Below are 13,889 nucleotides of genomic sequence, written 5' to 3' on the forward strand. Positions count from 1 at the left end.
AATTTAGTCTTTGTTTTGATAATGAAGGCAGAGCTTGCTTAGAGAAATGAATTTGTAGTTAGGTCAACCTAACTGAATGATCCATGAGTGTGTGTATACATATAGAGGGGCATCTGGCACTCATTTGAAATCCACACCCTCCTTATTTGAAAGTGGGCAATGCCCCAATATATGTATTAAAATCTCTACTATATAAAATGTGTTCAAAAGGTCCAAAGAAACCTATATGATGCTGGAGGAAAATACCATCTGTCCCTATCAAAAATGCACAGATAATTTGTAGGAGAATTTTTAGACTGGATATTTTTTAAATTTATACAGGTATGGGACCTGTTATCCAGAATACTTGGGACCTGGGGTTTTCCGGATAATGGATCTTTCTGTAAATTGGATCTTCATACCTTAAATCTACTAAAACAATCATCTAAATATTAAATAAATCCAACAGGCTGCTTTTAATTATAATTAATTATATTATAATTAATTATATCTTAGTTTGGATCAAGTACAAGGTACTGTTTTATTATTACAGAAAAAAAGGAACATTTGGATTAAATGGAGTCTATGGGAGATGGCCTTTCTGTAATTTGGAAATTTCTGGATAATGGGTTTCTGTATAATGGATACCATACCAACACCAGCCCACTCATTCTAGTCTCATTAAAGGAAATATATCAAACCTGGGGTTGCCACCTTTTCTGGAAAAAAAATACCGGCCTTCCTATATATTTATCTTTTTCCCCTATTAATAACATTTGGATCAGCCATCATTTTTACCGGCCAGGCCGGTAAAATGCCGGCCAGGTAGCAAACCTAATCATACCTCATGTGTATCATTGTAGCCTTACTTATATTTATAAGTGACATTCCGAGCTACATCAGCACAGGAACTTGTTTATTTATAGACCTACTTGGGAACAATTAAAACATTCTGCAGTAATTGCAATTAGTCAGCAACAGTGCTTATTAGGAGTTGAGCTCATTTTATGACGTCAGAGGAACCACTCTGCTGCAAACGAAGTGAAACCAGTCGGAACTTTGCCCGTGCGGCTATGAATACTAGTTCCCCCCGAGCCGGTTATGCGGGGGAATGAAAGCGAGACGGACATCAAACAAGCACTAGTATGTGGGGCAGAGTCAGGGGAGATATATAATGGGATTAGAATAAAGAACAATGCTGACATTGTCTATTTTAACCCCTTCGAGGAAAGGACAGGTAGAAAAAGTGAGCAGAAACATAGATCATTGCACAGCAGGTCTCAGTAAACGTATCGCTGAATGGATTTATTTAGGAACTAAATAAAGCAGATTGAAAACCAATTAGAAGATTAAAGAAAGAAACATACCCCACCTCAGATTAGAAGGGCCCCTTATCGGTCAAATTATCTTATCTTTTGCAAGTGCTGCACCTCACACAGACTACACCATGGACAAACAAGCCAAAACAAGTGTCTCTATAGGTTTACTAGTCACTCCCAAGGGCCAGGGGCCCGTTCTCTCCTCGATTACGTTGCTAAAGGACATGAAATGCCTCCGGTCAAGTGCACACATTCAAATGCTACTGCGGAAATCTCAGCTTGCCTAGTTTTACCCAGAAACAATAATGGTGCAATGTACTAGTCATCTCATAGGTGATAGAACTCCAGCATTTACCAAGGTTAGGCAGAGAATTTTGTATTTTGTGATGCAAGACCCCCTTTTGGAATAGTCACACTGATATATCTAGACATATCCAGAAAACCAAATAACCGTAAGGAGGAAACCTTGGTGCCCCCTCGGGCGCCAGCAGCACAGTTTGGGAACCTCTGAATTAGAGGAAGACAATAAAATTCTAAATATGAACCAAAAGACATTACGATAACTACTGTATAACTACTAGTTTTAACTAGATTTAACTCCAACCACCTGCCCAAAAGATATACCGTAAGTCCCAAGGATGTTATTACTTGTAACAAACATTACTCACAAGATACAGATCAGGAAAATTCTGCTGTGAAGTTATTTTAGCATTTTAAACCTAAATGGAAACAGTAGTAGCAGCAGCAGCAGCTGTTGGGAAACTACAGTAGTAGCAGCCGCTATTAGGCAACTACACGTCCCAGTATCCCCTGACAGTGAAAGGCTGCCGGGGGATGCTGGGACTTGTAGTGCAACAGGTACAAAGGTGCTCTCTTAATAATGTTTTCTTGAAAATGAGCAGTGTTATATTAAAAAGAAAGCTTTATAAAATGAAAATGAACACACCTTTTCTAAGCAGAAGTGTTGCCATACCTTTCCAGTCTCAGTGTGACAGGTCACTAGAACAAACCACCTTTGGTACAGTCACAAGGTCTGCATAATTCCCTTTCCTGCTCAGCTGTGCTCATTGGTCAGCAGCAAAGGGCCATTTACATTCTTTGGAAGGTATTTGCTAAGGACACCTGAACTCAGTCTGGGGGGGCGGGGCTGGGAAAGGAGGAGGGGTTAAAGCTCTGCGTGCACTAACTCTGTTCCATAGCTTGAACATTAATAGAGAATAATCTGCAGCCAATGCTTTTTCTGTTTTTTTGGCTGTTCTTGCTGAGCAGGAAGAGAAATTCCGTGGGCAGTCATGACATTGTGTCCTATAGTTAGACATTTAAACTGACTCTGATCCCAAAAGCTGGCAAAGGGAGTGACTCAAGTACAAACAACTTCTTCCTAGCACAGGCATTGTGCAAACAGTTAGCTCTGCCTTTGCTGATAAGATAAAGAAAGAACACCTTCCCACTTGGCTCCTTTTAGCCACCCCAAACTGCATGGAATCTAAAAAGTGACCAATATAATATATTACACCAAATTATTTTAGCTCATTAACAGGGCTGTGTTGTGGCAGGGTCTAGGGAAACTAATCCACATGATTTATTATTCTACCTGTAGCCTGCTTTCACACTACAGCTCCCAGCTAGGGTTGCCACCTTTAATGGAAAAAAATACCGGGTAGTGGCGTAACTACCGGGGGAGCAGGGGTGCGATTGGGCCAGGGCCCGCACCCCCTCAGGGCCCCCTGGCAGCTCACGCGCCACTGCACACAGAAACCAGCGTACGGAAGGAGGCCCGGAAGCACGTCCCGCGCCAGGGCCCGCCCCCCCTCTAGTTACGTTACTGATACCGGCCTTCCTATATATTTATCTTTTTTCCCTATTAATAACATTAGGATGAACCATCATTTTTTCCGGCCAGGCCTGTAAAATACCGGCCAAATGGCAACCCTACTCCCAGCATCCCCAATCACAGCATTTGCCTGTTGGTGGACTCTGGAATTTGTAGTTCAACCAAAGTTGAAAGCAGAACTGATAAATCATGCTACTGACACCAACTTGTCACTGCTTTGATGGTTTGTCACTTGCAGTGCCACCTCTCATCTGTTTTAGCCAATGGCCGCTGCCTTTAAGGGTATTTTTTGTGGCTTATTTTCTACTATAGTAGCATTATAAGTATTTTTCTTCTTTACTACAGATCCTCTTTAAAAGTATTGGGGCCAATATTTTGCTTCACATTTTAAAATAAAATCTAAATAAAATTACATTTCCACGTCAGCCTATTTGCCTGGTTTAAAGGCAGATGAACAAGAAGCAAACTAATAACTTGACCATAATAAATATTTGGAAAAATAAGTATTGCACAAGAAACATCACCCACCTTTATCATTTTGCCACCCAATTTGTGTGATTTTCCTGACAATAGCTAAAGGTGGCCATACACGCAGTGATCCACTCGTTTGGCAACCTCTCCCCCCGATATGCCCACCTTGAGGTGGCCGATATTGGGCTGATCTGACCGTGGGCCCTAGGGCCCAACGTTCAGATCATAATGAAGGGTAAACGGGAAGTTGGATTGCGGGACTGCATCAACCAACAGACGTGGCCGCGATCTGACTGGATTTTTAGTTCTGTCCGATCGATCAGGGAAGCCTGTCGGAGGGCCCCGACTTGGTCTGTCGGCAACTTTTATCGGCCCGTGTATGGCCACCTTTAAGCAGGTTATGAAAGGTCATGTGCCCATCTCTGTTCTGGGTGTTCGTCTCTCTATTTCCCCTATACAACCCCTGCTATACTGCTACTAAGGCAGAGTTGGTGGAAGGGAATAATAGTTCACAATAGAGAAAGCTAATCGGCACATAACAACCATTCTCCAGATCTTGGACACACTCAAGGCAAAGTAAACAACACACCTACACGAGCAGTTAAAAGACCTAACTGAAACTCCCTATGGAAGTACAATTTGTCAGCTCAGCGAGCAGTGTAACTAACCCACAGGGAAAAAAAAAGAATATAAGGAGTGCCACTCAAAATGATAGATTAACTGCATTGAAGCCCCTCTGTTCAACAACAACCAGCAAACAAGGAGGGAACTGTTCCCCTGCGTTTATACACAACATTGGGCGACTTCTGATCCTCTGCATAAAGTTTCAATTCCTCCATGGATAGCAAGGCATTATTGTGTAAACACATTCATCACAGGGACAACTCAAGATGTACAAAGAGATATAGGCATACAAAATAATCTGCTTTTCACCATTTTGAAGTGGATGGCTAGAATCAAAAGGACATTTAAGAACAGGTATATTTTTAATGAAGCCTATGAGTCAGTGTCCAGTTGGCACGAAACGCGTTAGGCTAAACACGTCCTAATAAATATTTTACATTTTTATAATTATTTTTGCTACTGTATTTACTGTCCATGTAGATCATTTTATAAGGGGGCTTAGAATTTAATTTGCATCTATAAGCACAATTTAATAGGATGAACAAGCAATTAATGGCAATAAAAAATGACAACAGGGCCATGATCACCAGCGGCAACTACTCCAAATGCAAGCACTAAGTATTTGCCTAGTACCCTGCTAGCTACAATAATTTATTACATCAAAGCACCAGTGGAGGCTAAAAATATGGTAGCACCCATTAATGTACAAATGCAAATATTTTCAGCATACTGTGAGCTATGCCCTAATGATGTCTATTTACAGAGAAATAACTGGAAGATTAAATCTGTCCATAAACAGGCCTCCTTTATAAGGCTTATGTTTATAGGTTCTGTACATGGCAGTGGTAAACAGGCAGACAAAAGCGAATGCATTCCATCGTGTTGTGTGATACTGAAGGTGAAACCTGCTGGCAACTGTTTCACAAAGAACATGCAAATGACCCTGGCAGCCAGATAGCAAAAAGGAGGAAAATTAGCATGTGGTTCCAGTTTCATGGAAGACCCTGAATTAGCACATTTAGATTAAAGGTGGCCATACACAGAGAGATCTGCTCGTTTGGCGATGTTGCCAAATGAGCGAATCTCTCCCCAATACGCCCACCTTGAGGTGGGCAATACCAGACTGATATGATCAGATCATAATGCTGAAGTACGAGTGGTCGGATCGGGGGACCACATCAACGAAAAGAACCGATCCGTCTGGATTTTTAGCCCTGCCAGATCGACATCTGGCCAACTTTTAATATATTTATAAGATTAGGTGATCTTAGTCTGGGGGATAGAGGGCGTTAAAAAGATTTTACTGCCCATTTACTTCTGCTGAATCCTTAGTCATGGACATTTGGGATTTTCAATCCTTAGTAAAGCAGACACAACCTAGCTGCTAAATAATTCTTTACTTAAATGGATGGTTCACCTTTAAGTTAACTTTTACTATATTATAGAATGGCCAATTCTAAGCAACTTTTCTATTGCCCTTCAATTTTTATTTTGTAAAATTTTTGAATTATTTGCCTTCTTCTTTTGACCCTCTACAGCTTTCAAATGGGGGTCACGTAAAACAAATGTTCTGCAAGACTACACATTTATAGTTATTGCTAATTTTTATTACTCCTCTTTCTATTGAGGCCTCTCCTATTCACTTTCCAGTCTCTTATTCAATTTGGCCCCTAGCAACCAGACTGCCAAAATTGCAAACTGGAGAGCTTCTGAATGAAAAGCTAAATAAAACGAAAAACCACAAATAAAAAAAATGAAAACCAAATGCAAATTGACTCAGAATATCACTCTCTACATCATAATAACAGTTAATTTGAAGGTGAACAACCCCTTTAACTCTCCTTGCAGAGTCAGCGCAGTGGAGCTCACGGGCGCCATCTTCACCTCTTTGTTCTTCTTCGGGTCTTCTTCTTTCTCTTCGACAATTTCCATCACTTGCGGTGCATGCGCAGTTGTCGTGAACCGGAAAACTGCACATGAGCTGATACGCTGATCAGTTCCCGAAGAAGCGAAGATGGCGCCCGTGAGCTCAGCTTCGATGACTCTGCAAGGAGAGTTATAGGGTTGTTCACCTTAAAATTAACTGTTATTATGATCTAGAGAGTGAATTAGGGGCAATTACAGGAGGTAACACCTAGGCTGGGGGGAACAGAGAAGGGGGCTAAGTAGGGTAGGGGGTAGAGATTTTTAATAGCAAGGGGGTTTAGTTCTCCTTTAAGAGGTGGGCCTATGCCCTGTATAATGTAAGTTCAGTCTCAACAGTCAATAATGACATGTGCCACTTGCTCCTTACCAGTGGTGTAACTATGGCTGGGTTGCCCCAAAAATGTTTTCAGGCCCCTTCCCCACACATAATTGTGTTTGACACACAATGCACGCAAAATTGCACATTTCTAGTTGATGTATGAAAAGAATGGCTTGTGACGATTCTGCTTTACTTTTTATTAAATTACGGTATGGGGATCCAAATAATGGAAAGACCCCTTATCTGGAAAACCCCAGGCCCTGAGCAATCTGAATAAGAGGTCCCATACCTGTATTCCTTTTCAAGAAAAACAATGATCTATGAAAGGTGGACAGTCAAGGGTAAATCTCAACAATTCCCCAAATACACTGGTCCCGTGGACCAAGAAATCAGATCACAAAGAGATATGTTTGGCTAGCTGTACAACAGAATTTGAATTTCCCTTTATTTGATACAAAAATAAGTATAATTTAAAATAGTTCCTGGACATTTGCTCCACTAACCATTATACAAGCTTGCCCCCTTTAACGGAGCAGAGCTTAACACTGTTTACACTGCAAATAATTCACTCTACTATATAAAATTTTATTCCTGAACCGAAAAGTGTATTTTTTTAGTTGTAATATTGGTGTGTAGGCGCCATCTCAGGTCATTTTGCCTGGTTGTTTCTCCTACTCAATGTAACTGAATGTGTCTCAGTGGGACCTGGATTTTACTGGATAGACCTGGATAGTGCTGTTGGGAGCTGTTATCTAGTTACCTTCCCAATGTTCTGTTGTTAGGCTTCTGGGGGCTACCCAGCACTCTTTACTGCTGTACTTTCATTACAGCAGTAAAGAGTGACTGAAGTTTATCAGAGCACAAGTCACATGACTGGGGGCAGCTGGGAAACTGACAATATGTCTAGCCCCATGTCAAATTTCAAAATTAAATATAAAAAAAATCAGGTTGCTCTTTTGAAAACTGGATTTCAGCGCAGAATTCTGCTGGAGCAACACTATTAACTGATGCATTTTGAAAACATGTTTTCCCATGACAGTATCCCTTTAAGCACGTGATTCAGTGCACAGATTATGAAATAATGGGAAGTACTCATTTGGGGAAATCTGTACATAGTTGAAATGAAACGGTGCAGAACAGAGGCAAGCGAACGATATACGCAGCCCAGCTGTATTACAAGATCAGCCAAAACCACAACTGCAATATCATACAGCTATCTTCCCAAGTAACATGATTTAAGATTTATACCAGGGGTGTCCAAACCAAGGCCGTGGGCCAAATGCGGGCGCGATCCATTTTTAATTGGCCCGCAGTATGTAATGACGAGCTGCTCCTGGATGAGGAGGGGCTACCCATGAACCCAGATCTCCGCATCACGCAGATCATTCCTCTCCCCGAGCACCACCAAATCTGTCCCTCGTTGCAAAAAGTTTGGACACATTTATAAACTTATTCGTTAATCCAAAAAAATGGAGATGGGACACAGGGGAACTTCAGCCCTGGAGGGCTAATGCCTTACAGTGAAAGGCTGGGGACTTAAAGTTAACGTTAGTATATTATAAAATGTCCTATTCCTAGCAACTTTGCAACTAGTCTTCATTCATTTTTATATCATTTTTTTTAATATCTATCTTTCTCTTCTAAGCCTCTTTAAAGTTTTCAAATAGGAGTTGCTGACTCCAGCATCAAAAAAAACATTGCTCTGTGAGGCTACGATTTTATTATTTATACTTTTTATTGCTTATCTTTATATTCAGTCCCTCCCCTATCTGTATACCAGTCTCTTGTTCATTCAAACCACTGCCTGGTTGTAGGGTAAAAAAAAAGACGCTAGCAACCAGCTGCTGAAATACCAATCTGGAGAGTTCCTGAATAAAAAGCAAAATAACTGAAAAATTACAAAAAAATAAAAAATGCTGATGAATCGCATATTGTCTCCGCATATCAATGTCTACATCATACTAATGGGCTAATTTATAAAGGGTCGAAGTGAAAATTCGAATTTCCGATATGGCAAACTTTCAAATTCGACTAGAACCTGCCTAAAACCTGCTTCACCTAAAACCTGCCGAATTGCTGTTTTAGTCAATGGGAGGCGTCCTGGGAGTTGTTTGCTGCCTTCCTGAAATTTGTTCGGAGAAAAAACTCGAATCCAGTTTTTAAAAAAAAGTTTTCGGTTCGATCCTATTCACGAGTTTTAGAAAATTCAATTTTTTTTAAATAAATTTCGATTGGTCGAAGTTCGAGTTCATGGGAGCTTAAACAACTCCCATGAATTCTAAATTCGACCCTTGATAAATCTGCCCCTAAAAGTTAATTTGAAGGTGAACAACCCCTTTAAAGCAAGGGAAAATGTATATAATTCAGGGGTGTCTAACCTGAGGGCCTTGGGTTCACAGAACAGTAAAAATTGGGCTTTTATATAGTGAATAAAGTACCCCCTCTTGTAAAATATAAGGATATTATAAGTTACAGAGGAGTTTCATGACCATATTAAAACACGAGGCCGAAGGCTGAGTGGTTTTATACAGGTCATGGAACTCCGAGGTAACTTCTAATATCCTCATATTTTGCAACTGGGGGTACTTTATTTATTATAATACACACGTTTTAGTGAGTCATGTGACAGAAATGACATCAGAACTCACCGTTTATAACTGATGACACCAGAACTCACCGTTTATAAGGATATAATTTACAAGATATTCATGGCTTTTGTGTATTATATGGCCATTAGGTCCATTTGTCACTCCTACAGAACATCCATCAGATGTAATGTTTTTAGAAGAGAAGAGCTCCTTTTCAAAACAAGGGTTTCCATGTCAGCAGTTGGGCTGCAGAGAAAGTTGGGAGCTGATTGCACCTGTTTGTACTCGAGCAGTTCAAGTGTATGTGCAAATCATGGAGCACAATGGGGCAGGATTGTGTACCTGTGCGGTGGATAAACACAATCAGTGCTTGTGAGAGCTGCCAGGTGACAAGCAGGATATAAGTGAAGGGGGGGAAGGGGATCATGCCGGGATAATGTGCCAAGTCACAGCACTGGAAAATAAAACAGGAAGATAAGCAGGTAATGGTAACTCCCAGCTGCAGACACAACACAGAAAACACAGGTACTGCTTTATACAACATAGGTACTGGTTTATACAACACACAGTTGTGTCCATAGCAGCTGATGTGTAACAGCTTCCATTCCTCGTAAGAGTGAAATAGAAAGTACACCTGAGTCACACGTTAAGGGCAAAGACATGCTCAGATTCGGGGAGATTTAGTCGCCGGTGATTAATTGCCTCTTCTTCGGGCAACAAATCTCCCTGAACTGCCTTCCCGATGGGTAGAAGTAAATTGCCGGCGGGGTGGCACTCGGAGAGATTTGTTTTCCTTGTGAGGCAACTTCGGAAAATGAAGTGCTCCAAGTGTCGTCCCACCCAGTGTCGAACTGGCACTTCATGGGTGTTCGCCTTATAGTAAGGGGCAGGCAGGGAGGCTGGAGGGGGGCCCTGGACAGCGCCACCCCAGTCCGACCCTGATCCCGCCTGCAATTTACATTCTAGCTGACGGGAAGGCAGTTCCAGAAGATTAGTCGCCCGAAGAAGAAGAAATTTGTCGCTGGGCATGTGTCTTTGCCCTTACATGTCATGTATTATTCAGAAAGTAATGTGCAAAGTGAAAATTATGGGACCTTTTTTTAATTTGCAGTTTGAACACTGCCTTCCTTGATTAGCGGATTGCTGCTGGCCTGGAGCACAGGAGACTTGTAGCTATCCCAATGGATACAGTTATGCCTGCTTCAGTGGCACTTTATTTATGGGGGCAGGGAAAGACATGTAGGCACCCTCCGCTTGCCCCTAATTTGTGCATCTAAATGAGAGCGGCATATGCCACAATGTAGCCCTGACCTGGGGCCCCTGACACTGTGCTGGTGAGAGGTGCACATCGCTGCCGTTACCCAGGCAGAAGTGCCAAGTTAATTAGCACAAAAAGGGACACACTCTTGTGCCCCATAGTGCACTTCTGCCCAGGGGGAAATAGTAAATGGGAGTAATGTAATAAAAGGCATTAAGTTTGCCCAGGAGCAGTAACCCATAGCAACCAATCAGCAGGTAAAATGTACTGGTCACCTGTTTAAAGGAAAACATCTTATTGGTTGCTATGGTAACTGCCCCTGGGCAAACTTAGTGCCTTTTATTGTATATGGGGGTTTATGTGTAACTGGTGACCTGGGGGTCATAACATGATTATTTTAAGGGCACTTGCAGATCTTGTGCTACCAAGCATTGTGTCACCCACCCTCATTGATTGCTGTAGTGAACCCAAGAGGCCACAAGTAAGGCAACACCAATATAAAGTGCCACAGTTGACTATTTTCCATAGTGAGAAAATCAATCTCTGTATATTTGCATTCATCCATGTGAGTGAAAGCTGCCATGCTGCATGTTTTAAAAAGGGATATCCTCCATGAGGCATGAGAAAAGAAATACAATTTTTACCCAAACTGGTACTAATCAACTGTAAATACAGTTATGGGATCTGTTATTCAGAATGCTCAGGACCTGGGGCTTTCCAGATTATATCTTAATTTGGATCAAGTACAAGGTACTGTTATTATTACAGAGAAAAAGGAAATCATTTTTAAAATTTTGGATTATTTGGATAAAATTTAGTCTATGGGAAACAGCCTTTCTGTAATTCGGAGTTTTCTGGATAAAGGCTTTCCAGATAACGAATCCCACGCCTGAAATATGTTATCAGCTACAGGCCCGGACTGGCAATCTGTGGGTTCTGGCAAATGCCAGAGGGGCTGCTATAAGGTCCCATAGAAAGTCAGTATTTAGTGGGCTGGTGGGGGGCTGTTTGGGCCTCTATGTGGGCTAATTGGGCCTCTGTGTACCTGAAATGCCAGGGCCTATTTTAATTCTCAGTCCGGACCTGATCAGCTACATTGTTATCATTACTTGCAATATACATTAGACATATTCTTCTGCACCCAGCCATTTTATAGTAACGGCTGCTAAATCCCTGTGTATTTATTACAATTATGCTGCATTTCCCATCCATAGCGGCACATCCAACTCTTTTAAACATATATTTTTTTTAAATTTAATCTATCACCTAAAAACTTTCAATATGTGGGAGTTGAAGGGGAATTGTATTTTCACTGAAACATGCAAGATATGGATCATCCCACTTGAACGGACTTGCTTTCAAGCAGGAACAGCAGACATTCCCAGCTGCTTGTATAGGAAATGAGGACTTGTCAGATGACCGATCAGCTGAAAAATCACAGTAAAACCAGGCTTGAATATTACCCACGAATTGGTGCTTCACATGACCTTTGCCAGTAGCTGCCATGGGATCTATTATTTATTCTTGCATAACAATTAAAACACATAGAAAGCATTAAAGAACATATCTTAGAAAACACTTTGTGCCATCATTGACCAGTCTCATCAGTGAGGGGCCCCTATGATTCTCATGGAACAAAGCAATTTCCCACCAGTTTACTTGCAAAGCAGATGACCTGAGCTGATTTAGCCAAAATGGATGGCAGATTTCTACTGATCTGACTGAACAAGTAAATCACAAATGAAGCAGAAGGTAGATCTCTTTAGGTGGCCATACACAGTCAAATTTAAGCTGCCGATTTGGCACTTCAGACTAATTCGGTGGCTTATCTTCCCAGGTATGTGGTCCTCTGATGGGCATCTGTGAAACGGATAAGGTCCTTGATCCGACGGCCAGCACAATGCCAATTATTAGTAAAAGATCTGCTTGTTTGACGACCTCACCAAACAAGAAGATTTTATAATATATGGCCAGCTTTAGATGAAGATCCATATTTGGACTTGTTTCTTAGTTATATAAAACATATAAGTGCAATTTACCTGCTTTGTTGTGGATTGTGCACTTTTACATACAACATATTATATGGGACATTTCTCTGGGCTGTTAGAGTTGAAGGATAGCACTTGATTAGCAAATAACTCCTACCATACTAAAACACACACAATAATGCTGAATAAAGCTGGATAATACACTGGTCTATTTTTTAAATACCTAATTGATTGGCTGTTGGATCACTGGTTGCACAATATGGTTAAATATTTGGATGTGGCAAAACTACACTACATGCACCAGTCTGTGCCATCCGTTATCTCCTTTCCCTCAAGCTTTTTCCAGGTACCAGAAGAAGACAGAGAAGGAGCCATGTGCAAGGGTTGGGGTATTTTAAAACACAATGAATAGTGAGAGTGAGCAGATTATTTTTTTTGTCCTAGGACAGAGGCCAGTCAGGTTACTCTCCTACAATATCTTATGTCAAAGATGGTTGATTGAGAAGTAGTGAGCAACCTTCAACAAAAAAGTTAGCAAAATGCTATTTAAAAACTAGCAGGGTGGCTATTGCTGGAGAATTCCTAATCCATCCCAATCTTGTTATCAGTTATAATCAGGGCCACGGATTATTTTGTTTAAAAACACACTTGCCTAGTTCTTTGTTTAAGACTAGTACTTTCTAGTAGACTGCACCATGATCATCCTTTTTAGTGCTCCCTGGTATCCCCTTGTCACATCCTGGACAGGCACATATGCAATACGGTAGAGATGTGTGGGCCGGCCTGATAACCATGGGTCAGGCGCCATTTGCGGGTCGGGACCTTAGACTGCCGGCTTCCAGTTTTATAGGTAAGCGTCTGCCCGTCTCGCCAATTTGTGACATCATCGGCGGGGCAACATGGGGCTATAAAAGGAGGAGGGAAGCCGGGTCTCGACCGGCACCTTACTACAATATGGGGCTTAAAATGAAGCAGGGGATACTTGGGAGCACTAAAAAAGATGGCAGCAGTGCATTCTGCATGAAAGTACCCAGTCTGTTCATTTTTAAAGATAAATGCTGACTTGGGGTAGGGCATTAGTGATTACTGGCAATTGGGGGGGGGGGTGCCCCCCAGTTATTCTACAATTTCTTCTCCTTTAATCCTCATATTTTATCCATTTTACAGAATAAGACATAAACTATCATCTAAAAAATCAGCATGTTTCTAAAACAAATTTGTAAAATAAACTTCCTTATTTTCAATGTTTGTTTCAATATCACTATAAATGCAGTTTCATTTCCAAACTTCCTCTTTGGATGTGCTCCTGTGAATGTCCTGATTAGCATGATATCTTTTACCAAATTTTGCTCGACTGTTCATTCTGAATCATATTATATGTGCTTTGTTATTCCAATCTTTCTTGCCCAAAACAGCAAGCTCATGTGCTCTGAAATCTCATGCCTGGCCAAGGTCACCGCAGGAAAACAGCAGAAAATGCAAAAACACTTCTCACAAACTGGACACCATACAAGTTCCCCCCAGCATTTCCTGACACGACACCCCCGCAGGTTGATGGATTGACAAAAAAACATTGCACAACT

General features: G+C 41.3%; 1 protein-coding gene across 7 annotated transcripts in view; it reads right to left on the minus strand.

Moving 5' to 3' along the window:
- rbm47.L (RNA binding motif protein 47 L homeolog) overlaps positions 1-13,889 on the minus strand; it is a 71,542-nt gene that overhangs the window by 12,132 nt on the left and 45,521 nt on the right. The window contains exon 1 of one of the 7 annotated variants that reach the window (XM_018229271.2): positions 2,245-2,394. The exons of 5 other annotated variants lie outside the window; for them this stretch is intronic. The gene's annotated coding sequence lies outside the window, so the exon portion shown is untranslated. Of the gene's footprint in view, positions 1-2,244; positions 2,395-13,889 lie in introns of those variants that run through there. One more of the 7 variants, XM_018229277.2, reaches the window with a different exon arrangement.

The sequence above is a fragment of the Xenopus laevis genome, chromosome 1L (genome assembly GCF_017654675.1).
Source record: "Xenopus laevis strain J_2021 chromosome 1L, Xenopus_laevis_v10.1, whole genome shotgun sequence".
Lineage (NCBI taxonomy): Eukaryota > Metazoa > Chordata > Amphibia > Anura > Pipidae > Xenopus > Xenopus laevis.